At 34.7% G+C, this 26,548-nt stretch overlaps 1 protein-coding gene across 4 annotated transcripts in view; it reads right to left on the bottom strand.

The window, feature by feature from the left end:
- ZNF385D (zinc finger protein 385D) overlaps window positions 1-26,548 on the bottom strand; it is a 1,020,336-nt gene that overhangs the window by 173,539 nt on the left and 820,249 nt on the right. The gene's annotated exons all lie outside the window — the stretch shown is intronic.

Genomic DNA, 26,548 nt, shown 5'->3' with positions numbered 1-26,548 from the left:
ATTATAAACTAGAATGTGTGAATGTGTAAATGAAACTTAAAAAAAAAAAATAGAAGTCTTTAAGTCCTAGGAAGCTAAACATTTGGAAGCTAGGTTTAAGTTCGGGTTACAGGTCAGGTAATAAATGATATCATATAATGGGCTCAGCTTCTTTCTTTCTTTCTTTCTTTCTTTCTTTCTTTCTTTCTTTCTTTCTTTCTTTCTTTCTTTCTTTCTTTCTTTCTTTCTTTCTTTCTTTCTTTCTTTCTTTCTTTCTTTCTTGTCTCAGTTATCTTATTTAGAAAAAACAAAAACAAAAACGTGGTCTTTGAGAAATAGTAATGAGTCCAGAGTCAGAAGTCCTGGTTTAAAATTCCACCTTTTCTCCTTGGTCAAGTAACTTAACTTGGAATTTTGGTTTCCTCATCTACAAAATGTATTTTGTGCATGGGAGGGTAGAAAAAGATGGCCTCTGATATCTTTTCTAGGTTCATAGCTATGATCTTATACTTTCTAAAATACTTTCTGAACAGAAAATTCTAGGAAACATTTCTTAATGGATAGATTTTAGCTAACCTTATTAATCTCCTAAATTAAAATGATAAGGAAAAACAAGGATTTGCACAGGGATATAGAATCAGAGAAAAGAAAGATTCAAGACAATAAGATGAACTGTGAGAAATTGCACTGATATAAGTCATATTTTATTTTTTGTTTCATTTTGGATCATTTTAGTATCTAGTGAATTTTCTGCTCACTTTTGGTGCTCTGCAAGAATGGCTGTGGATAGGAGAAAGAACACTAGGAACTGAATGCTAAGTTTGAAACTTCCTGTCAGTATATCCATTGATAAATCATGTGACTTCTTTGGACTGAAATTTGCTAGCTTTCAGATGAGATAATCAGAAACAAATAAATTAATTAATGAAAGGTTCCATAATCCATCACACCTTGAATCTAAGACAAAGACAGAGCCACATAATTAAGAGAGTACTGGTTTCAATCTGAACATGGGAGGGAGGGATAAAAGGACCTAATCCTAACCCTTTCTTCAAAGGATAAAAGGAGTAATAAAGGATGGGTAGAAACAAGAATCAAAAGGAAGAGAAAGGAAGGAAAGGAGGGAGGGAGAGAGAGAGGGAGAAAAGTTTGTACTCAAGGCAAAAAATAAAGTAGGCAAGGAAGAAAGGGGAGAGAGGAGGAAGGAAGGAAGGAATAGAGTGTTTGGGTACAAGCCCTATTTATGACACTGATTATGTATATGAACCTGAATGTTACTTAATGTTTTTGTGCCCCGGGCAGTTCTCCAAATGCTCTAAGTAGCAGATAAAATTCTGATCAACTTTGGTAGGGGAATTTCCTCTTCTAGGAAGTTGTCTACACCAATAAAAATAACAAATCCAGTTTCTATTCCTACCTTCCCCCAAACACCTCTAATTCTTCTTAATCCTCTTATCCTTCCAATAATTGCAGCTTCAGAAGATTTTAGCAAAATGCCTAAAGATGCTCTAAGCAGTAAGAAAAGAATATGATAATTTTGAAGATAATAAGATTAATTGATTTGAGAATTAAAAATAACAATAAATATTTTCAAGCTCTCTGAGAACAAGAGCTCTCCAAACTGTTCCATTTTTTGTCAGTCAATAAACACTTACTAAACACTTACTATGAATTGGGAACTATGCTAAGCATAGCTTTAACTTAATACTGGCATGTATTGTTGAGATCCCTCAGTCATGTCTGGTTCTTTGTGACTCCATTTTGAAATTTTCTTGGCAAAGTTCCTTTAGTAGTTTGCCATTTCCACCCCCAATTTATTTTGTAGATGAGGAACTGAGGTAAATAAAGTTAAATGACTTGTCCAGGATCACATAGTAAGTGAGGCTAAATTTGAACTCATGAAGATGAGTCTTCCTAATCCCAAGTGAAGTATTTCTATACACTGCACCACCTAGCTATCTATTCCTGACATAGAGTAGTATTTTAACAAATACTTTCTGATTAATTGGATATTCACTGTGTGCAATGCACTGTGCTACAGACAAAATAAGGTATAAAGTATCGATAAGAAAAGGTGCCTGCTAGAAACTAGGCATAAACCACATCTCAATCCCTTTATCAAAATAAAGTTGAAATGGGTTCATTATTTAGAAAAAAAGGATGATATTATAAGCACATCATGAGAGCAAGACTAGTTTACCTGTCAGATCCATGTAGAAGTGGAAAATTTATGACCAAAGAAGTAGAGAAAATTATGAAATAAAAAAGTGATGATGTTGATTACATTAATAAAAAAGGTTTTTTATATAACTAAAACCAATGCAATCAAGATTACAAGGAAATTGGAGAATTGGGAAATAATATTTATAGTCTGCATTTCTGATAAATGTCTCATTTCTAAAATATATAGAGAACTGAGTCAAATTTATAAGAATACAAAGCATTCCTTAATTAATAAACGGTCAAAGGATATGAATGGACAATTTTTAGATGAAGAGATTTAAAGCCATTTAGAGAATATAAAAATAACCTAACTCACAATTGATTAAAAAATACAAATGAAAACAACTCTGAGGTACTATCTCACATCTATCATATTGGTAAAATGACAGGAAAAGAGAATGAAAAGTTTTGGAGATGTGGGAAAATTGGACACTAATGCATTGTTAGTGGAGTTGTGAACTGATAGGGCCATTCTGGAGAGTGCTTTGGAACTATGCCCAACAGAGTATAAAACTGCATATCCTGTGATCCAATAGTGTCTCTACTAGGTTTGTGTCCCAAAGAAATCATAAAAAAGGGAAAAGGATCCACATATGCAAAAAATGTTTATAGAAGTCCTTTTTGTAGTGTCAAGGAACTGGAAATTGAGTAAATGCCTCTTGAGTTGGGGAATAGCTAGACAACTTGTGGTATATGTAGGTAAAGAAATATTATTGTCGTTGAAGAAATGACGGGTGGGCTGATTTCAGAAAAACCTAGAAAGACTTACATGAACTGATTCTGAGTGAAGTGAGCAGAACCAAGACAACATGATATATAGTAATAGCAAGATCATGTGATGATCAACTATGACAGCTAGACTTAGCTCTTCTCAGCAATGCAGTAATTTAATACAATTCCCAGACTTGGAATGGAAAATGTCAGCCACATCAAGAGAGAGAACAATGGAAACTGAATGCAAATCAAACCATACTGTTTTCACCTCTTTGTTATTGTTGTTGTTTGTTTGCTTGCTTTTTGTTTCTCAAGAATGTTTTTTCCTTTTTGTTCCATTTTCTTGCACAACATGAAAAATATAGAGATATGTTTAGAAGAATTGTTAATGTTGAATCTATATCAGATTGCTTGCTATGTTGGGGCGGGGGAAGTGAGAAAGGGAGGGAGAAAAAAAATTGAACTCAAAATCCTACAAAGATGAATTCTGAGAACTATCTTTGCATATTGCTGGAAAAATAAAATACTACTGAAAATGAAAAAAAAAGTGAAATGAAAAGAAATAAAAGATTACTCCTTTTAAAACATTAGCAATTTAGTAGGACTTAGGAAGGTTGAGTACTCAGGGGCATAAACTGACTGATAAATAGCACAGTAAGAAAGTTAGCTAGTAAAAGCAAAGGTAAGATAGTAAGCATATACTCAGAAATCTTTTCAGATTTGGAGATGAAAACTATTGTTCTTTTTCAAAACATTAGAGACATACTTTATAGACACATAAACTTGAGCACTTTTTTTTTTTTACCCCTAAATGTAGTCCAGCTGGAGATAGTTATAGTAAGTTGACACATACTATATGATGGCATTCATTAAACATGAGAATGCTTATTTTAATGTATTATTTACAACACTGTGTTTTAGGATATTTATTTTTTATATTCTCCATTAGCTCTGCTATTCCTTCCAACTCTCAAATTCTTGGAGTCTATGGTAGCCCCAAAGGGTTGCTCCTCTATTTCTGGTCTAATCTATGAGTACATAAATTAGTAGAAAAATAGCACTGGTTCCCCCAAAGTTTGTACTCAAGAAAAAAAATAAAACTGAATAGTTGATACATGAGGTGAAAGTTTGTCATGTGTATTTTATACGAAATAACAGTTACTGGAATGTAAGAATCAAAAAAAGTTGCCACTTGTGTCATTTCTTTTAACAAAGCATTTTGTCTTCAAGAGAAATATCTGAGTAACACATGTCATTTGCTCTGAAATCTGATAGAATATCTCTCAACAGATCCCACTCTTATTTTAAGAAATAGCTGCCCTGTCTTTATGGACCACAAGTATTTCACTATTTTATAATGTTATTCATTTTTCAATCTTGTCCAACTCTTCATGACCTCATTTGGGGTATTATCGGCAGGTTTGCTATTTTCTTCTCCAGCTCATTTTATAGAGGAGGAAAAGAAGGCAAGAAGGCTTTAATAACTTGCTTAGGGCCATATAGCTAATAAGTGTCTGAAGTGTCTGAAAGATGTATCTTTGTGATTCCAAGCCCAACATACTGTGCCCCTAGCTTCTTAACTATTTACATATACTTTTATTTATTCCATATTTATGCTGTAAATATGGCATGAATTTATTTGCCTGCACATTTATATATACATACATATATATGTGTATATGTATGTGTCCCTGTTATCTCCATTAGAATATAAGTTCCATGAGGACAGGTACTATTTTAGTTTTTCATCTTTGTATCCCTAGAAGTAAATACTAGTTAACTGATTGACTTAGGCTCCCAATTCTTCTGGCCTGTAATTGCTTCCATTGCTCATAAAGAATCAACAAAGAATTCCTCTTGTCTCTTCCTCTCTGTTTCAGGGGTCAGTTTGCAGTTTAAAAAGACTCCTTGCAAATGAGTATGTAGCACAAAATTCCCCAGACCTTTTCATAACAAGTTTCTTCCTCACAAGGTCAACCTGACAAAGGTGGAGAAAGGCAGAAACTTCAAAGGCATTCTCAGTATTCAACCAATGATAACTATTCTAGCTGTACAGTCAGCTAATTGCCTGGGAAAATAATGAGGCTGAGTGTTTTTGGGGTAGAGATCTGCACTCTCAAGGAAAACATAACATTCAATGGATGTCAAAGTACAAACCAGATTTTACGTTCCCCAAACAGGAAAGAACATATACTTCATGGAACACCATGCTATTCCAACTCCTGTTTTCATTTTACCTTGTAAGGCTACAAATGATGAAGTTAAGTTGGCTTTGCCTAGTTTCATTTGGCTAAATCAGAGAAATTCAAAGGTAGGTCATGGGCAACCATAAATCAGTCACACCAACTGATCCTGGAGCCAGCAGCATGAATTGTACTCTCAGTTTGGAGTTATGTGAGGGCAATCACCCCAGAGGGGAAAGATAGAGACCCCTGGCACAAGTCTTGTTTTGGGAATGTCTTAGAGGGGTATGAGATTCTCACACAGGATCATGAATTTAGTTCTGGCAGTGAATTTGGAAGCATCAAGTCAGAATCCATTAAAATTCAATTTAATAAGGGTAAAATGACTTCTCAAAATCATGCAATTAGTAGTTACCTCATACCAAATTTTGCCTCACTTATCCCTGATCCCAAGTCCACACTCAGTTCTTATTTTAATTACATTTCTGCAACTAAACACTAAAAGTGTTGCCAGAATCTTCTAACTTGATACTATGAGCCCCGAACTACACCCTGGTTCTGATGCTGATCCTGAACATCCTTGATTATGGCTTCACTAAAAGTCAATCTTGAGAATGTTTTCAATGTGTTATAATACAATATTTAGCCAAAAGCCTCATTAGAGTCCATCAACCCAGTTTAATTGATGAGCAGATAGGGAGTTCTGGATAAGACAAAGTGAAACTTTCTTAAAAATCTTTATGAAGATAAGTTTAGAGTTGAAATGGTTTCTTCTACCCAGCAAAGCCCAAAATTTGGAAACAGAAGATTGGAGGGGGAAGAATTAAAGTGTATCATTCTTATTTTAAAAACCTGTTGATCATCCACTATGTATGAGAAAACAGAGATAAAAAGTATGTTTTTGGGAGTCTGGGAAGTGTTAAAGGAAGATTAGCACCTCTTATGTAAAGACTTTCCAAATATTTTCCAGGATAGTTCATCTACCTTTGGTGTCCAACTAGTCACCCAGCTCTCACCTGTGACTCCTAGAAGTGTGGTCACACTCCAAGAAAACTGCCTCAGCAGGTGGGCTAAACTGGTTTGAGGGTATCTGACAAGCCTCAAATCCATCAGTAAGTTAGGGGAATGTCTAATTCAAGAATGAGAAGATTTACCCTAGTAGAATGGGCAGATGAAATGATTTTTTTTTTTTAACAGTGTCCATGAAGGGAGCTAAAGCCTGCACTGTCAAGTCCTTAGATCTTGATCAGTTGTTGAAAATGGTAAGGTCATTTGATTCATTTATAATTAGATATTCAAGGGATTTTAGTTGAGTGGATATTTAAAGAAAATAATAGACTTTAATAGTTGAGAAGGCATCCCATACTTTTGGCCACATAGCCAAATGAATGGATTATACATATGGAACAATGAATAGGACTACTTTGGCAGGAAAAAGGGATATTATAAAATAAGCAGAGAAAATGAAATTAGGCATGCACTTATCTGTGAAGGGCATCAAATATCAAGCTAAAGAGTTTGTAGTTTTTCCTATAGAAAGTGGAAAGCCATCAAAGTTCAATGAGCGAGGTCAAGTAGGAAGACATGATATGGAAAACAGATTTGAGGAAAATAAAATGTAAGGATAACTCCAAGATTTTTAACTTGAATATCTAGGAAAATGAAGGTAACAGTAACAGAAATGCAGAGCACAGACCCAGAACAGATATTCTGGTGCAATGATGAATTAAGTTGAGGTAACAGGTCCAAATGAGACCACTGGGTAGAGCTAGTAAGCAGACATGAGAAGAGATGGAATCACAAAAGAGGTCAGGGCAGAGGGTAGAAATTTGAGGATCTTCTACAGAAAGAGGTTACTGGCTGCCTAACTAATAATTCCTTTACTAGACATCTTTCAAGACACTTATCTGATTTTGATAGCATTGGCCCCAAATCACTTTCAGATGAAATAGTCAAATATTGAAATTAAATCTTTTTTTTTTTACTTTAACTCAAAAAAAAAAAAGTTGTTATCCCAATTCTCCCTTTTACTTTGCAAATGCAATGGTAAGCTTTTAAATATAAATGCTGTGCCTCCTTCCCCCAAAAATGCAGCTGAGAACAGAAAAACATTATTTTTTTCTGTATTTTCATATGCAATCAGCATTAGATGGGATATACTAAAAAAAAAAAATAGACTTATTCAGAATAAACAGCATTTAATACAAAGATGCTCACAGATGGGAAGCTGTTATCATAAAAGCCCACCCTTCTCTCACCCCACCAGTATACTATTATGACTTCAAGAGGCAATTTCAGTATCACATCTGGGAAATGTCATTCATTAACTTCTCTGGCACCACTGAATAGACTATAAACACAGTACACTGGATCTCTGACATATCTTTGAGTGGTTTACTTTTTCCTTTTAACCTTAAATCATTTTTATTTGCTAATTTGACACATCAAGTTTTATGCTGCTAAAGCTTCTTCCCCTCTAAATTTTATCTTGTTATTTTCTTGTTTTATTTTTTTCTACAAAATATGCAATAACATGATGAAATTGATCACACTGTTAGGAAAATAGAAACCATGGGAAGGGTATTAACATTTCATGGCTACATGGAATTGAATCATGAGAACCATTTACAGGAAATAAGGTATCATAGACAGCAGGTCATATAATCCAATGCTTATCCAAATCATGAATCCCATTAACAAATGTGAGATGAGCCAGAAAGTTGGAGGTCAAAAAAAAAAAAAACCACAGAAATTATTGAGTCCAAATGTTTCATATTAGAGAGCAGAAGGCAGGTGACTTGACAAAGGTTACTAGGATAGAAAGTAGTAAAGCCAGGATTTGAAGCCAGGCTCCTTGATTCCAAATTTGGTTCTCTTTTCACTTTAAAATGATGATTCCTTGTTGGAGGGGATGCAGGAAAACTGGGACATTGACGCATTGTTGATGGAGTTGTGAATGAATCCAACCATTCTGGAGAGCAATCTGGAATTATGCCCAAAAATTTATCAAACTGTGCATACCCTTTGATCCAGCAGTGCTACTGATGGTTTTATATCCTAAAGAAATACTAAAGCAGGGAAAGAGACCTGTATGTGCCAAAATGTTTGTGGCAGCCCTGTTTGTAGTGGCTAGAAATTGAAAAATAAATGGATGCCCATCAATTGGAGAATGGTTAGGTAAATTGCCGTATATGAATGTTATGGAATATTATTGTGCTGTAAGAAATGACCAGCATGATGAATACAGAGAGGCTTGGAGAGACTTACATGAACTGATGCTGAGTGAAATGAGCAGAACCAGGAGATCATTATATAGTTCAACAATGATACTGTATGAGGATGTATTCTGATGGAAGTGGATTTCTTCAACAAAGAGAAGATCTAACTCAGTTTCAATTGATCAAGGATGGACAGAAGCAGCTACAGCCAAAGAAAGAACACTGGGAAATGAGTGTAAACTGTTTGCATTTTTGTTTTTCTTCCTAGGCTATTTTTATCTTTTGAATCCAATTCTTCCTATGCAACAAGAGAACTGTTCGGTTCTGCACACATATATTGTATCTAGGATATATTATAACATAGTTAACATGTATAAGACTGCTTGCCATCTGGGGGAGAGGGTGGAAGGAGGGAAGGGAAAAGTCAGAACAGAATTGAGTGCAAGGGATAATGTTGTAAAAAATTACCCAGGCATCTGTTCTGTCAATAAAAAATTACAATTATAAATAAATAAATATTTTTTAAAAATCATGATTCCTTAAGGATTTTGTTCCTCAAGGATTTTTTGTTGCCTTTGCCTTAATTAAATAGTAATATAGCAAGTACATTATCAAGGCAACAAGGTGATACAGTGGATAGGGCACCAGCTTTGGAGGTAGTAAAGTCTGAGTTCAAATCCACATTAAAACACTTGCTAACTGTGTAAACCTGAAAAAAAAAATCATTTAACCATGTTTATCTCATTTTACTCATCTGTAAAATGAGCTGGAGAAAGAAATGACAAACCACTATAGTATCTTGTTCAAGAAAAACCCAAATCAAGTCGCAAAGAGTTGGATACAACTAAAAAAAGACTGAACAACAACATTATACTATTAGTTCATGAAATCATGGGGGCTTAGAATAATATGTTATAACTTGTGATCTCATCAAGTCATAAAAGATGATCTGCCTCATCTCTGCCTTTCAATTATTCTGACCAATTATATCTGTCATTTTTCCCCTAAGATTTTTATGCAAGGAAATTCTCTGAGTTCCTTTGGTCATTCATTTCTAGATCTGACAAACATTTTGGGAATCTCTGGAAAAAGTTGTAATATTTAAAACTGTAGTTTTTCCTTCCTTTTTCCTATTTAATTCTGTTCAATTATATTAATTAGGGTCAATCTCACAGGCCCTTGTCACTTTTCAGTTAATTAGAAAATTTCTGATGACTTTTAGTTCATCAGCTTCTTTCCTTTCCTTTTAGAGATATAGATATTTGCATACCCACATTGATTATGTTCTTAAATTTCCAGAAAAAAGATTGAAAGGGGATCTGATAAGTCATTCCTGCTATTTTTAATTGAAGAATTTCTGAATCCCTTAACAAAGTCTGTGCCTTAATTAAAAATGCATAATTTATTCAAAGCACACATTACAATAAATACAGATACACATGCAAATCTACATATGTAGATCTGTATACATGGGGATGCCCACTGAATTTGGAGTTTGTGGACTTATGTTCTAATTCTTCCTGTTTTTAGCTCCTAGTTCATCTTGGGCAAATTATTTCACTTCAGTAGAACTACAGGTTTTTTTTTTTTTCCATGAATAAAATAAAGTGATTTGACTACAAAGCCTCCATCTCTAAATCTATAATACTATTTTTGATTTCAAAATTCAAACTCATTTGCCCCAGTTATTGAATTAATTATTCATTGAGACATGTGGTTTCAGAAAATCTTGGGAAGACATCAATTGATGCAAAGTGAGGTGAACAGAAATATAATATTGGACACAATAACAGCAATAATATAAAGATAAACAACGGTGAAACACAAAGCTAGTTTGAACAAAAAAATAATCCATGAAAATTCAAAGGACTCAAGATGAAAAATGCTGTCCACCTCCAGAGAGAGAACTGATGAACCTGAAGTGTCTATTGAAACATGTTTTTGTTATTTTATTTTTCTTGCTTCTTTTGGCAACATGGTTTATATGGATATATAATTTTACATGTTTAGTAGGTATCATTATTTGCTTTCTCAATGGATAGGGAAGAAACTAGAGGGAGAGCAAGAATCTAAACTTGATTTTTAAATAAAATTATTAGTGATCTAAAAGTAGATTAATATATTTTCTAAAAGTACATCAAAGAAAAATAAAATTAACATGAAATTCTCCTAATTGTTGGGTTTTTTTTTTTTCTGACAAAGAAATCAAACATAGATTCTTAAATAATTACGGCATAGATGACACTCATCCAGTGTTCAGATCTTGCAAAACTGGTGAGGAATTTATTGATGAAATACAGAAAGGAATCAGGATCCAAAACAATTTCAATGGGCTAGAGCATTGGACAGACTAAAAAGAAAAGAAAGAAAGAAATAGAAGTATACCAAAAGTATTAGGTACAAAACAAAGAAATTTCTCAAGATAGGGAAGACTTAGTTACAGAGAAATTTGCAAAAAACAAAAAAAAGATCTCTGGGTTGCAAAGGACTCCACACCCAAAATGAGATAGTGGTACAATATGGTCTTAAGCGTGTATAAGACCAGGCAGGACTTTCAAAAATCAGGTAGTTATAGCTCTGCTGTGTTGTGTCTCAACTAGATAATATCTATAGTATTACATTTAGTCTAGACCACTTTATTCTAAGAAGGATACTTATAGACAAGGGAGGATTCAGAGGAAGTTAGCCAAAATATGGAAGGATTCTGAAATTCATGCTATATATAAAAGCATTGTTTTAATAAACTTAAAATATTTAGCTTAAAGAAGAAGAATCTTAGGATAGGAGGGAATAGAAGAGGATAAAGACATAATAGCTGCCCACAAGTATCTGAAGGGTTATCCCATAAAGGACTTTGCTTGGCCTTAGGGGAAAAAAAATGGAAAAGCTGGAAAGAGGCAAATTTAGACTGGTGTCAGGATAATCTATTCAGTTTGTTCATAAGTAGAATAGATTGTTGTAGGAAACTTTGGATTTCCCTTCATGGAGGGAAACTTCAAGCAAAGAGTTGGTGTCAATTTGGCAAGTATGCATTAGAGAAGATTTTTCTTCACATATGGAAAGGTGACTGAAGTTCTTTCAAACTTGAAACTTCTCTTATCATGTAGGTCAGAATTAAGTTATTTGGAAAATAAAAAGTTGATCTGCATGGTGGCAGATAACTATATTTTCTGCTTCTGAAGATGTTGACAGTTCCCAGAGTTATAACCTTCAATAGAATGAAGCTAATTGGGTATTTACATTAAGACATATACTAATATTAAAAAGCCCTGGAGACATAGGAACAAGGGTAAGGAAAGGACAATATTGCCTAAATAGGTCAAAAAGGGAGACCAAATCTTCCCCATCAGTCAGTAATGGGCTTACAGCCAGAGTGATTCCTCTACTTTCAGAGTGGGCAAGATAGGGGGACCGTCTCCTCCTCCTCCTCCTCCTCCTCATTCTTATCCATCATAATAATCAGGTGGTTATAGTCCTGTTGTTAATTACTGTTTTTCTTAAAATGCAAGCTTTTATTTGATCTCAGTAAATCTGTCATATATTTGTACTAGTTTATAAGTTTAATTTTGTCATGCATTATTTAGGCCCTACTGTCCTCAATTAGGAATAAAATAACTATTAATTACAATTTTAAAATAAAATAATTTTGAAATAAAAAAATCAACCAATAAGATGACCATGAAAATTATTTCTGTAAATGTGTTTAAGTAAAATTTTTAACTATATAGAAAATAAAAGGGAAACAAATGAGTATGATTCCTGAAAATGTTACTTAGATTTTTCAATGAGACTGCCATTTAAGAGCTTTTGTAACTAAGCTTCAGTCTTAAAGAGCCATTGTACACAGTAAAAGATTGACAGAATATAATAGAAGAGATGTTCAATAAAAGATTGAATGACAGGGTTATAGGATAACGCTGTCTAGGAAGGAAAGACAGAACTGTCAATCAAATTGCTTTCTATACCACTCATGCATATTCTCCTTGGCAGTCTAGCATCCCTGATATGCTTTTTACATCACCTTCTAGAGATGATGCTTTCCATAAAGCATCTATACTTGATTTCTGTGCTATGCAATCTACTTATTTTTCTGCTTGTGACCTTTACCAGGGAGATAAGTAGTCAAGAAGGTAGAGTGGGAAGAGGATGGTTGCCAATACTCCTAAAGAAAACATTAACACCCCCACCATCCCAAGGCTGTACACTGGCAGGATATAAACACAGGGCTCTTAGAATTTAATGTTGCCTAAATTGGAACCTGTATAGCACTGAATACATTGATAGGAGGGTAAACAAGAAAGCTTAGGAAGGTTTTCATTAAGCTGCATAAAGTCTTAGGAACAGGATATAAAAAGCTCCTTGATGATGACTCTATCAATCAACTAATGGATAAATATAAGAGCTTATTAGATGACAGGTACCATGCTAAATTGTAAGGATATAAAGACAAAAGCACTTCCTACCCTCAGGTAGCTTATATTTTGAGGAGGAGACAACAGGTAATTTATTAGATATATACAATATATATGGAATGGAAGAAAATCTCCGAGGTAATGGCTCCAGCAGCCAAGGTGACTGGAAAAGGTTTTCTGAAGATGGTGGCATTTGAAGTCATTCTGCAAGGAAACCCAGGATTCTAAGAGATAATGAGGAAGACAGAGATTAACTGGGCAACAATTAAGATTAAGGCCTGGGAATGAGAACAAAAGCTGCATCTTTAAAAACACCTTCTGATATATGCTCTGGAGTACAGATTCATCAGTCACACGATTCTCATATTAAATAGTGACATTTTTGGATTGAATGTACATTTTTGAGAATATTGCTTTTAAAATAGGAAATCATCCTAAATGGAGTAGAACAAGCTAATCATTGTATCAAGTATTATTTAATTTTTCTTATCTTAGTTTTTTCCCATTATTTTCTTTTTTTTATTCTCTATAATTTGGTTTATATTTTTTCACTGGCCTTTTGGTATTTTTTTTTCCTACATGAGAGAAAAAAGATAATTACTGCATTAAATTTAATTTTGAGGAATTAAAAAAAAAAACCAAAGAAAGCTATTAACAGTTTGACATTTTTAATGCAAATCCAGTCTCTCTTTCTTCTTAGATGAGGGGTGTTAGGTAGCATCAATCTATATTAAAATTTTCCAATAGAGAAAAGTGCATCTCACAAATGCAAGACCTATTCAGAAGCCATTCTTGATATAAATCAAATAAAAAGGTGAATTCTCATTGTGGGATCATTCTTCATCTTACTTATTCTAACCTTACTATCATAATGAATTCCACAAGAATGATATGCAAATGAACTCTAGTTTTAGATTCAATTCATTATTTTCAATGATAGGAAACAGTACAATGTTAGAAAGTAAGTAGGTTCAGTTAAGTCTGTCACATGACAAAACAAGCCAAATAAATTAATAGGTTCTATGAACAATTTAAACTAAATTAGTAGGAGGAAAATGATCATGCTAATATTTGATAAATATAATTTATGATTCGGATTTCCCCCCTGCATTTCAACCATCATGTGACCTGACAATGATCCAACTCCACTTCCTCACATAAGCATGATGGGAGCTGAATAAGATCCCAGATCTTTCAGCATAGGGAGCAACTTGGCTTTCAGATTCAATTCCTCTCCTGCTAACTTCACTTCTTGTAATCCACATAGCTCCAAAAACTCAATCTTGTTGGGGTCTTTTTGTCGGGGTCCCATTCATCTTATTAAGCATGAAGATGCTTGAATGATATTCTGATAAAATCCCATTTCTGGTTCTTCAAATATGTGCCTGATGAAAGGCTGTCTTCTATCTAGAAAGGTTAATCATCTCAAACCGGCCCTCTCTGTTTTGGTCATAGTGACCCAAGAAATTGATGATAGGGTCATAGACTAGACTGAAAAATACCTTAGAAGCCCTTGTTATAATGTTCTCAATTTTCTCATAGACAAAGCATGACTACTCGGGGGTTTGTAGACAGTTTCTACTCTTACACTGACATTGGAAGTATGGAAGAATAAATATAAAGAATCAGAGAGCTCTTAGATAGTCCTAAATTATTAAATTAATGAAGAATCATTACCCCTTTTGCATAATTTTGCCCAGTGATGGAGTTGATAGAGTGATAGTGATAGAGACCTTTTAGTGATAGAGGCCATTTAACTCAGATGACTCTGGAGGGACTGTTGACCTTGCACAGCCCTCCCTCACTCAAATCCAACTCACTTGCATGGCATGGCATCTCCTTCCTGAAGTCTTGATCCTCTTCAAGAATGAGGTCAAATAACAACAACAGGTCAAAACTGCCCTTTGAGCTATTAATCTCTGCCTGACCCTGACAGAATATTCATCCTACTCTTCTTCAATTGTTTCCCCATTCATATCAGAACTCATCTTCTTGGAATATCTTCCATTTTCTTTCAAAAGAAACCCATTTCCTCAAGTAACACATCTGTCACTTATATGCACACCTCTCCAAAACTGAATTCATCTTGTCTCACTTTCCCAAACCCCAATCAGTGGGTCAGCAAAAGAAGGATTTCTCCTTAATATTCCCCTTTACCACATTTAGACTTAGATTTGTCTAGCAAGTCCTACGTCATTCTCCATCCATTCACCAGGTCTACTCTGGTCTGATAGTCTTCTGGTCCAGGCAGCCACATCACCTTGAATTTACTTTGAATATTCTTAATATTAATTTACATATGCATGAATAGGATGTTAAGTCTTCACTGATTTTCCACTTCATAAATGCATGTAAATTGGATTTCTAGATAAATATGAAAATAGAAATCAATATAGAATAAAGTCTATGCTAGGAACACAACTGAACTTCTGAACAATTCTGAAAATAGCAATTCTCCTTATTCTAATTCTTTTACACTTTATAATTTTCACCTCTAGCCTCAGCAAAGAACCATTGTTAGTATCATTAGACACAATCTGAACAACAGTGATGTATATTCTGTCTAAAGGAATTCACTCTATTCTCACTTGAACCATATTTTAGTGATAGAGAGGATTTTTTTGTCAGCAAAAGGGATGCTAAAACTACCTGAATGAAACAAACACCCTGCAAATAGAAAACTCCTAGTCTTACAAGAGAAAGAAGCCAAGAGTCAGCTGAAGTGAGGCAAGAGATTTGTAATGACCTACATCTATTAATAGGAAAAAATGAAAAGAAAAGAAGAAAGAAAGAAGGAAAGAAGGGAAAAAGAAACAGAGAAGTAAAGAGATACACAGAGAGAAGTAAAGAGACAGAAAGACACAGAGGTAGGAAGGAAGAAAGGAAAGAAAGAAGGAGAGAAAGAAGGAAGGAAGAAAGAGAGAGAGAGAGAAAGAAAGAAAAGAAAAGAAAAGGGGATGGAGGGAGAAAGGAAGGAAGGAAGGAAGAAGGAAGGAAGGAAGGAAGGAAGGAAGGAAGGAAGAAAGAAAGAAAGAAAAGAAAGGAAAAGGGGAGGGAGGGAGAAAGGAAGGAAGGAAGGAAGGAAGGAAGGAAGGAAGGAAGGAAGAAGGAAGGAAGGAAGGAAGGAAGAAGGAAGGAAGAAAGAAAGAAAGATAGAAAGAAAGAAAGAAAGAAAGAAAGAAAGAAAGAAAGAAAGAAAGAAAGAAAGAAAGAAAGAAAGAAAGAAAGAAAGAAAGAAAGAAAGAAAGAAAGGAGGAAGGAAAAAAAGGAGGGAAGGATGCAGGTTGGGTCAGGGAGAGAGAAAAAGGGAGAGAGGGAGGAAGAGAAAGAAGGAGAAAGGGAAGGAAGGAGGGAGGAAGGGAAATAGAGAAGAAAGGAAGGAGGGAAAAAGAAAGGAGGGAAGGTGGGTGATAGGATGATGATGGATGGATAGAACAATGGATAGGCTGATAAATGAGAGATAACATAGATAAAAAAAATCATCACCATAATAACATTCAGAGAACACATTAAGTTTTCAAAATACCTTTAAAATGATCTCATTTTATCTTCATGAAACTCTGAGTAGTAGGTATTGTTACTATCATACCCATTTTACTAAGCAGAGAACTGAGGTAGAGCATAAAAAACTTGCTCAAGGCTACACAGCTAGCAAATGCCTGGGGGAAAATTTTCAGCCAAGTCTTTTTGATTCTAGGCCTGGAGCTCTACTCAGTGAGTAATCTAGATGCATGGAAATCTGCTGCAGTCTCCATTGCTCTCTAATCCTTGGTTGGCCATCATTTTCTAGAGGTGGTAGTTTTCAGTACATAGATTTATATATAAATATGTGCTGATAAGAAGAATCAAAGCTACATAGCAATTGCAGAGCTCTTTAAGACTTGCTAAATGCTTTACAAATTTCACAACAACCTTGAAAAGTAGTTTCTATTATTATCCTAATTTTACAGATGAGCAAACAGGCTGAGAGATTAGGTGATTTTCCCAGAGTCAAAGAAACTGTTTTTAAGGCAGGACTCACTTATTTTCCTAACTCCAAGTTCAGTATTCTAAACACAATAGCATGATTGAGGAGTTAAAACATCAACAAGAATTATGAAACAAAAACATAAAAGGAAAAGAGCACTGATGGAATGGGAAGGATCAGGGATGGCAGAAGAATAGCCAGAATGCTTCAGGAGTGTCCTCAAGTTAACAGGGAAGCCAAGGAAGGTCCCTGGTAGATTGGGCATCTCCCCCTTTAATAAATATATGAGAAGGTTACCCAGAATAGGCTATGATGTCTTTGGATAAATGGAGCTTTCCAATTGATGGATCTCATATTCATCATGTAAAAAAATAAATATATAGATGTGGTAGACATGTTGAAAATGTACATACATATATATATATAATTTGATATCTACTCCATCCTAACCATTTTAATATAAATCATGTAGATCACAAAGTAATGAAACAAAAATAGGTATTTTTTTTAATGCCTTAATTTCAAGAACTGGCAAGTTCTGGTTGAATCTGAACCATACCAAATAAATAGATACAAAAAAAGTCATTTTAATAAAGAAACCATTACAATTTCTACAATATCTCTTTGGAGAAAAGAAAAAATAAATAGCAGCAGCAGCAACAAAAAAGCATCTGGAAATATAACAAACACAAGAAAGCAAAAGAAGTCACTCATCACTGTGGCAAATGAGTTCCAGTTAAAATAAAAAGCAAGGAAGCAATAGAATACCACTCACTGTCATCACTTTTGATGAAAGGTACTTAAACAATTTTAGAACAAAATTAAAAGCATAAATAAAATTACAAAGCAAAGATGAGATTAGAGCAACATAAATGATCTTATTCTGTTACTGCAAGGTTGGTGAAGCTCTGGATAAGAAGAAATTATGAATCATGGGGGAGTATCATTTTGCCTTAATTAATATTTCTTAAGCATTCCCAGTAGATCCCATCATGGCATGAAAGGAGCATGGATATCTCAGAAGTCTACTCTTTATCTTTTCAATAAATCCCCATGATTTCTTTATCTTGAGCTGGATGGTTGAAGGAAAAAAAAAAAAAAAAGAGTGGTACTCTGTGTGTATGTGTGCATGTACATGTGTATATGTGTGTTTCCTTTGTGGGTTTCTTTACATCCAGATCTTGCATTTGGAGTGAGAATAGCAGCTCTCATATAACAATTTCACTCTTTTCTTCCCTTTCAAGTGAGAGAAAGATGTATATCTTCCCTCAAAAGACTAAGGATAGGTCACAATAAAATTATTTTTGCGAGTGGAAGAAATTGTGTTGAAGAGATAAGGAAAAAAAGGAAAGAAGTTTGGAAAGATGATTAGGGAAGAAGAATGATGAATACTGTCATAATTCATATTCCTCTATACTTTAATACTTTTCAACTTCCTGGGATTTATGTTCTCCACTCTGTCATTCACTTATCACAAGATAAAGGTCTTTAAATTTGAAGGAGAATTTAGAAGTTATCTAATAAAACTTCCACTTTTTCACAGATAAGGAAAATGAGAGCTAGAGATGTTAGCCAATTTCCCAAGCTTTTATGGGTAATGAGTTGAAGAGCTAGGATTGACTTTTAAGATAGCTCTCTTCCTATCGAGCCACACTGTGGATCTCATGGAAATTCATAGAGTGATTCCATTTTTGAATTCTCCCTCAAGTCTCATTCATAACTAATTAAGATATCCAAAGATAAAAACACTTTGGGGATGGTAAAGATGCAAGGGGTCTCTTCAATTATTCTAAGGACAGTTAAATGGTTATATTATTACTTCTTATATCCCTTTTTGCTCATACTTAATCAGATTGTTCTACTAATGTCACCTATACATGAAATTCTATCTCACCATAGATTTAAAGGTGAAAGTTCTCTTAGAGATCATCAGGTCAATATTTTTTTAAAAGATGAGGAAACTGAGTCTGAGATGGTCAGTGACTTATCAAGGTCAAACTATTAAGTGTTTGGACAGAATCTGAGCTCAGAGCTTCTTGACTTCCAATCCAGCATTTTGTTCACCACATCACTTAGCTGCCTCACTTGTCTGTAATGCACTCCTCTCCTCCTATTTAGAATTCTTAGCATTTTACAAAGCATAGCACTTATGATACAGGATCTTTCCTAACCTACTCTCTCACAATTGTCAGTTTTTTTTTTCTTTTGAGCTTCTTTGTATTGCCTTTTTTGAGTGAGAATATCGCACATATGTATGAGTATTTACTTACACATACACACACATATAAATATATTTGAGTATATATTATGTATATATATACATATATAAATACACATATGTATAGACTTGTGTGTATGTATATGTGTGTTTATGTGTGTGTATATATAACATAATTGTTGCATCATTTCAGTTTTTTCCTACTCTTTATGACTCTATTTGGGATTTTCTTGGCAAAGATACTGGAGTGATTTGCCATTTCCTTCTCTAGCTCATTTCACAGATAAGGAAACTGAGGCAAAAAGGATTCAGTCATAAGTATCTGAGATAAAATTTGAAGAATAGTCCTTTTGACTTCAGGCTTGACTATAATATATATATGTCCATACATACATATATATGTATGTATGTGCCCACAAATATATATATATATATATACATACATACATACACATACATTGTGTTGTTTGCAGATCTGTTTATATTCTATGAATTTTGACTACTTTGCATCCTCATTACAAGGTAAACTCCTAAAAAAGCTGGGCTGATTGGCCTCTTTCTATCCCAAAGCCTAGCATAATGTTCTATAAATATGAAGTATTTTCTTTTATATCTTGAGAGCTAGAAGGGTCTTTAGAAGTTGGAGCTAATCAAATCTTCTTGTTTTTTCATGAGAAAAGTGATCTTGGGTTTACAGCAAGGGTGGGAGACCTTTTTCTCTGCCAAGGACCATTTGGATATTTATAACATCATTTGGGAGCCATACAAAATTCTCAACATAATAAAGTCAAGCAGTGGAAGTGGTTGTCTCCTTCAGTTGCCTTGGCAGGGACCAGGCCAAATGATTTCATGGGACATAATTATGCTGGACTGGACGTCCCCCACCCCAGTCTCAAGGGTGACAAGTGTAACCCAAGCCATATCAGAATCCAAATCCTAAAACCCATTGATTGTTTCACTCTCTGTCTTAGTTGAATCAAATTTCCTTTCTCAACTCTTTCCTAAGGTAACTTTCTCATCACTCTCACAGTTCATACTGAAACCTAACATTAGCATGTGCTTGTATTTTTATTAAGTCTTTTCTGAACAGCAGCCACACCTTAATGCCAGAAATTGAGCCCTTTGTTTAATAAACTATACCCAGCAAATGAAGCCACATTTTATTCCAAGACCAGAATCTAAATCAATCTGTCAAAATAGCTTGTCTCCTTAATGAGTGAGCACAAGTAGGTCTTCTTATATAAACCTAAGTAAGTCACCCTGAAGATTAACTCAACTCAGGTCTTGATTTTCTTTCCCAGGAGAGTCTATTTCTTTGAAGCTCCATTTCCAAGTAATATCACTGTGAAAGGCAAGGTGATTCATATTTATACTCTTTTAATAAGTCATACTTTCCCCCCCAGATAAACAAACCTCTTACAAATTCATACGTTTACTTAACAGATCTCTATTTCCCATCTATTCCATCTGAGACGCTATGCTGGGGCATTGTTGGGGATTCAAAAACAAATGAGCTGGCAGGCTCATGAGTTTATAATCTAGTCAAGAAGATAAAAGACATGTCCAAATAACTATAAGGCAGAATGTGTTGTTAGAGAGATATGCTTAAGGAGTTCTGTGAATTTGGAGGTGGGAGAGTTCACTCCTGGAATGAGAAAACAGAACCTTCACAGAACTGTAGTCATGGGAAATGGGTCTTAAAGAGTGGGCCAGAATTCAACAGATGGGAGATGGGCACTGAGACAGTTATTATAGACATTTTCAACGGTCCAGATGAAAGTATAGAGAAAAGAAAGTAGGGGATATGTTTAAGTATTCTAGTATTATGGAAAAATAAGATACATAGTAAAAGGTGAATGGAAAATGACTAGAAAGGAAGGTCAGGGCCAGCTCAGGATAGAGGGCTTTGAATTCTAGCATAAAAAATTAGCGTTTTATTTAGTAGGCAATAGGGAACCACTAAACCAGTTCAAGCAGGGAAATAATGCTATGAGAGATGTACTCTAGGAACTGACAACACTGTTTAGAATGTACTAGAAGAGAAATTTGAATCAGTGAAGTTGATTAAAGGTTCATGCAATGATCTTAGTGAGAATTAATTTGAATCTCAGTAGGATATATTGGGAGAGCCATTAATGAAATGCCAATAAGAGATGTCTTATAATGGTTAGATCATTGGACTTGGAACCCAGGCAGCTCTACATTCAGATCTTGACCCAGAAAATCGCTACATATTTTACTTTAGACAAATCATGTACCCAGAACTGGCCTCAGTTTCTTATTTGTGAAAATTAAGAGCTGGGCAAGATGGCTTCTCAGTTCCCTTCCTTGTGTATATCCAGAATCATATTCAGAGGGAGGTAGAATTGAGCAGAATTCTTACAACTTCCATTATTTTACATAATAAAATATTATCTGCCAGACTTAAGGAAAGTCTCTTAGCAAAGACATTGGTAGGTATAACATTAATTGATTTAATCATGATATTTTAGATAAATGTATAAGCAAAACAAGGACTAATCATTTGTGCCTTTTCAGTCCTAAAAGTGGAAAAATATACTTAGCTGTATAAAGTGATATTATTCAATATTGTAAAATTTTATTAGATAATTAAATAACATAAGCCCACCCACAGAGTAATTCTCATTTCTAAAGTATTTAATGTTGTAAATGTGTTTCTTGATTCCATAATAGCTTTTACAAGTAAATAGTCTTGGTCTTATCTATATTTCACTGATGAATAAACTAGGGCTCCAGAGTGGCCAAATAATTGTGTTCTTAGCAAGAAAATTGACCTTCCTCTCTAGGTCTCAGACTCTTTATTTTGCCAATACATGGGTTTGTCTTATAATCTCTGTCACTAATCTTTGGAAAGTCTATATTGACAGACTCTTTGTTCATATGCCTTCCTTCCCCCACCCCACCTCCATTAGATGATCAGGTTCTTGGTTTCTTCTTCTTTTCATTCTTTTCTTTTTTCTTTTTAGTACATACTTATGTACATAAAATTGTCTCTACTGGTAGAATAGGAGTCACTTTAGATCAGGGATTGTTTTTAGTTTTGCCCTTGTGTTGCTAGACCCTAAAACAAAGTTTGGAAATTGCTAAAGCTTTCATAAATATGTGTTAATTGAATGATTGACAACATTAATTTCAATTTTCAGTTGATGGTCCCATGATCATAGTTATTGCAGGATTCTAACATCTCTAGACTCAAATTTCAGCATGATGACTACTATAATACACTGCCTCTAAGAAAGGCAGTGTAGGCTACTCTGCCTTAAGTGCCTTAAATGTCTTAAGACTCAGTATGGAATGTAAATTAGGCATTTGGTATGTTAAAAACAAATAAAAAACAGATTAATAAATATGTATTTAGGGGCTCTGAAAAAAAATTATTCTAATTACCAATATAAAACACATAATGACATCAATACAAAACACCCAATGACACCATAGGACCTCTTCTATGTATCCAGGCAATTTTAAAACTCCAAATTTTAAAACAGGATTGCTAACTCAACAAACAGGAATGATTCCAGAGAAGCTACCACAGTCCATCATTCCCAATGATCAATACACTCAGAATGGTGCACTCCTTGTTCATACATGTCTAATCTCTCCTTTAGTAGATGATCAGTCATTTGAAAGCAAGGCTCATATTTAATATAACTCTTTATCTTCCTCACTGCATAAGGCAGTGAGTGGTCTCTACACATAGGAAGCACCAAAGAAATGCTTGTTCAATTGAATTATCAGGATCCCAAATTTTCATTGGCCAAATATACATTGATGAATACCTCATGAAGCATTCTTCTAAAATGGGCCAAGGTAAATTTTAATTAATAATAATAAAAATAGGCCTAGTAATTATTTCTAAGGTAACCTCAGTCACTTCATAGGATTCCAGATATAGAAGTGGAAGAACCATCAGAAGTCATCACTTTGACCCTTTGATTTTAGAGATGAAGAATATGAACTCTCAGAATTTAAGTAACAGGATGAGGTAATTGAGGGAGGATAATTAAATGACTTACCTCATCACATAGACACTAAGTAGCATGTCCTAGATTCAAAACCAGAACCTGTGACTTTTAATTCAGTACTCATTCTACCATACTACAATACAACAGAATCTCAAAGCAGAAATCATTTTTAATTAGCCATCCTCAATATTCTAGGCCTCCAAACTTAAGGCTTGACCAACCAAATGATTTTTAAGAAGAAATCAGGTGAAAGGAAGTTATTTTAATGAAACTGGAATAGGATAAGTTATTTTAATGAAACTGAAAAATAGGAATACAAATAGAAATAGTCTTAGGTCTCCTAGGTTTCATGTTTCCCTTTTACGGTACTGTGGAGCTACATCCTTTATGAAGACAGATTAACCTCAAATCACCAATTTCTTTCTTTCACCCATCTGCCATTAACAGCAGATTCCATAATTCAGCCAGAAACTTCCTGTAGTTGATTCAATTCAGTTGCTACAATAAATGTATAATTGAATATTCCAAATTAGCCATTCTTTTGTTTGGAGCTGTTGGTCACAATCCAATATCTTGGTTGTCTTATATCAACTGAAGTTTTTTGGTCATGGTTCGATGCTTACAATGTACAATTACAGAGATAGAAGAGGTTAGTAACCCATCCTACTGGGAGCCAGGACATGCCTGAGGAACGGGTCAGGGCTTGGTGGATCTCATTGAGTCTGTGAGAGGTTAGCACATCCTGCTCCCCTGGACTTTAATTATAATAACATGATTACTTAACAGAATGTCTTACCCTGAAGAATGCTGAATGGAAAATGTGAGGTGATAAGGAGGACAGAATTGGGGACTAAAGTATCACAAAATATTGTAAGTATTTGAAAAAGTGATTAGATCATTTCAGGAATGACTATTTAATTCTAGTAGAATGTTCAGGGCCATTGTCTCATCTTGGTCTGCCTAGGAATAGTTGGAATCCTCTCTGTTGTTTACATTTTTTTATTACTTGTAAGCATTATGAGAATTGCTTACAACCAAATAAGGTCATTCCTTGAAGTCAGGAGGACTTGAATTCAAATCTGACCTCAGACACTTAACACTTCCTGGTTGTGTGACCCTGAGCAAATAACTTAACCCCATTTGCCTCAGGAAAAAAAAAATAATTTTAACTTTGGAGTCATCCTTGAATTTTCACATCTAAACATGCTACATTTGAATCAATTGCCATATTTTATCAGTTTCACTCCTACAACAGATCATGTAGTATCACAGATTTAGTTAATAGAAGTCAGATTCCAACCTCTTCTCTTTTTTTTTTTTTCCAGAAGAGAAAACAAAAGCCTGGAGAGATTAGGTGACTTGCTAAGAGTCACCTACCATGTGTCAAGGTGGCACTTACACAATTAACTTCTGTGAAAAGAGATAGACAATGGAACTCTCCAAGAATGGGATTCATTTATTATTATAATAGAATCATGGAACTTTGGAGTTTGAAGAAATTCTCAGAGCCATCTAGTCTAAAGCCACACAGGGAAAGGAAGTGCAATATGACATTCTTTACCAGTAGCCATCCAGCCTCTGTCTGAAGACCTCCAATGAGAGAGAGCTCCCAACCTCTGAGGACATTCTAGACTTCTTTTGAGCAGATTTAAGTGTTAACGAGTTTATCCAGACAGCAATTCTGCTTCTTTATTATCTTCATCCCTTGCTCTTGGTTTTGTGTGATAGAGTCACACAGAACAAGGCTAATATCTCTTTCAGACAGCAGCCCTTCATGTACCTTGGGAAAATATTTTGTGTTCCTATAAATTCTTCATATGGATTCTAAGATCTTCAACATGTTGGCTCACACCCACCCTTTCTGGCTTTAATGACCATACATTTAGAGCTGAAAAAAGCTATAGGGGACAACCCTCACACTTTACAGATTTAAAGAACTGAGGCAAAGAAATTAGGTGGCTTGCTCAGGGTCACACTGCTTATAAATGTTTAGGGAAAATATGAAATTCAGGTCTTTCTGAAGTCAGTTTCAGTATTTTTTTTTCAGAATTCTATACTGTATCTATATCATTATTATTATTTTTTTTATCAATAATTTACTGAAGAACTATAACATCCAAAGGTTTGGGAACAATAACTCAATTAGAAGAGGGGCAACAATGTTTCTCAGAATTTCCTTCTATAACTGCAAGAATCCTCTATGAATTCTGGATTACTTGGTTGCATTTTCAAAAGGAAGCTCCAATTCAGATCAGGTTTTCCTCCTAATAGGCCCTCAGATATCTTAATTTGGAAGGTAGAAGCTTGAGACTCAATCAGACAGGGGTTTTTGGTCCTCTTCATGTACTTACAGTTGAAAAGAAGAAAAAGAAAAACCCAAAGGACTCATCTTTGAGGAAATTGATCACATGGTTCTCCCATTACTTCATCTGAATAAATAAAAAGAATCCTGAAGAAAAGATTTTTTTTTGTCCCAAAAGTTAATGAATCTTTTTGTGCTGGTTTATTTGCATAAATACTTCAAATGGATTAGTATAAAGCTTTACCAAGGAGAAATCAATATCAAGTCACAGCTCTGGGTCCCGGAGGCTGATCCTTCCCAAATTGGTGTGTTAGGGAAAGGCAAACTATTGGAAAATGAGGCATTTGAGAGGTATGTAATAAAGTTTAACCTTCTCTCCTAATAAAAGGGTCCTAAGAATTTCTATTAGCCATCTAGAAAGTGTTTGTGCATTTGAATTAGTATAACTGTTCACTTTCTACCTACTGTTTAAAATAACTAGTTGGGAAAAGTAACTCAATATCAAATCATTTATATAAGTATTCAGGGCTTCATCAGAAAAATTATTGAATTACTTCCCTATCCTGCAGTATTAACAACTCTCCAGTTGTAAAAGCAACTTGTTATTGTGCCTACTGTATGTAGAACCTCATCCTAGATTCTGAGGGACATAAAAAGCTAAGTTCAAACAGTCTCTGCCCTCTTGAAGATTACCCTCTAGCAGAAAGGGACAGACAGACAGATACACAGAGAGAAAGACAGAGATAGAAAGAGACAGAGAGACAGAGAGAGGAGAGAGATAATTTTAATGTTCTGTGAGGCATATGACACAAAAAAGAGACTTTAAAAAGGGAAGAAACAATTCACCAGGCCATCTAGTGAGACTTCCTGGAGGGTCATTTAAATTGAGTTTTATAAGATGGAGATGAATTCAAGCTAAGAAAGATAGAAGTATAAAGCATATGAAAGTATGAAAGGACAGAACATGTTAGGAGTGGGGCAGAAAGAAATGCTGTTTGTTTTTAGAATAGAATTTACGGGGTGGGGAGAATCTGAAATGGAGCAAATATAGCACCAGATTGTGGAATCTTGGCATTCCCTGTGGAGTCATAATGTTAGAAATGGAAGGCTATCTAATCAACCTCCTTAACTCATAGATGGGGGAAATCAGGATTGAAGAAGTTAAATGACTTCTCTCAAAGTCCCAAAGATCCTCATCCTCCAGAGATGGAGCTCTTTCTACTGTACCACAATAAATATTGCTGAGTAGGTAATAGGGAGACCCCAGTGACTTTTGAGTAGGAGTGAAATGGCCAGTCCTCTTTATTAAAATGTTTCTGCTAGTAGCAGTAATGAAGACAAGTAGA

The sequence above is a fragment of the Antechinus flavipes genome, chromosome 5, assembly GCF_016432865.1.
Source record: "Antechinus flavipes isolate AdamAnt ecotype Samford, QLD, Australia chromosome 5, AdamAnt_v2, whole genome shotgun sequence".
NCBI classification, from domain to species: domain Eukaryota; kingdom Metazoa; phylum Chordata; class Mammalia; order Dasyuromorphia; family Dasyuridae; genus Antechinus; species Antechinus flavipes.
Note: the sequence above shows the minus strand (reverse complement) of the source record. Positions and strands in the feature narration are given on the sequence as shown.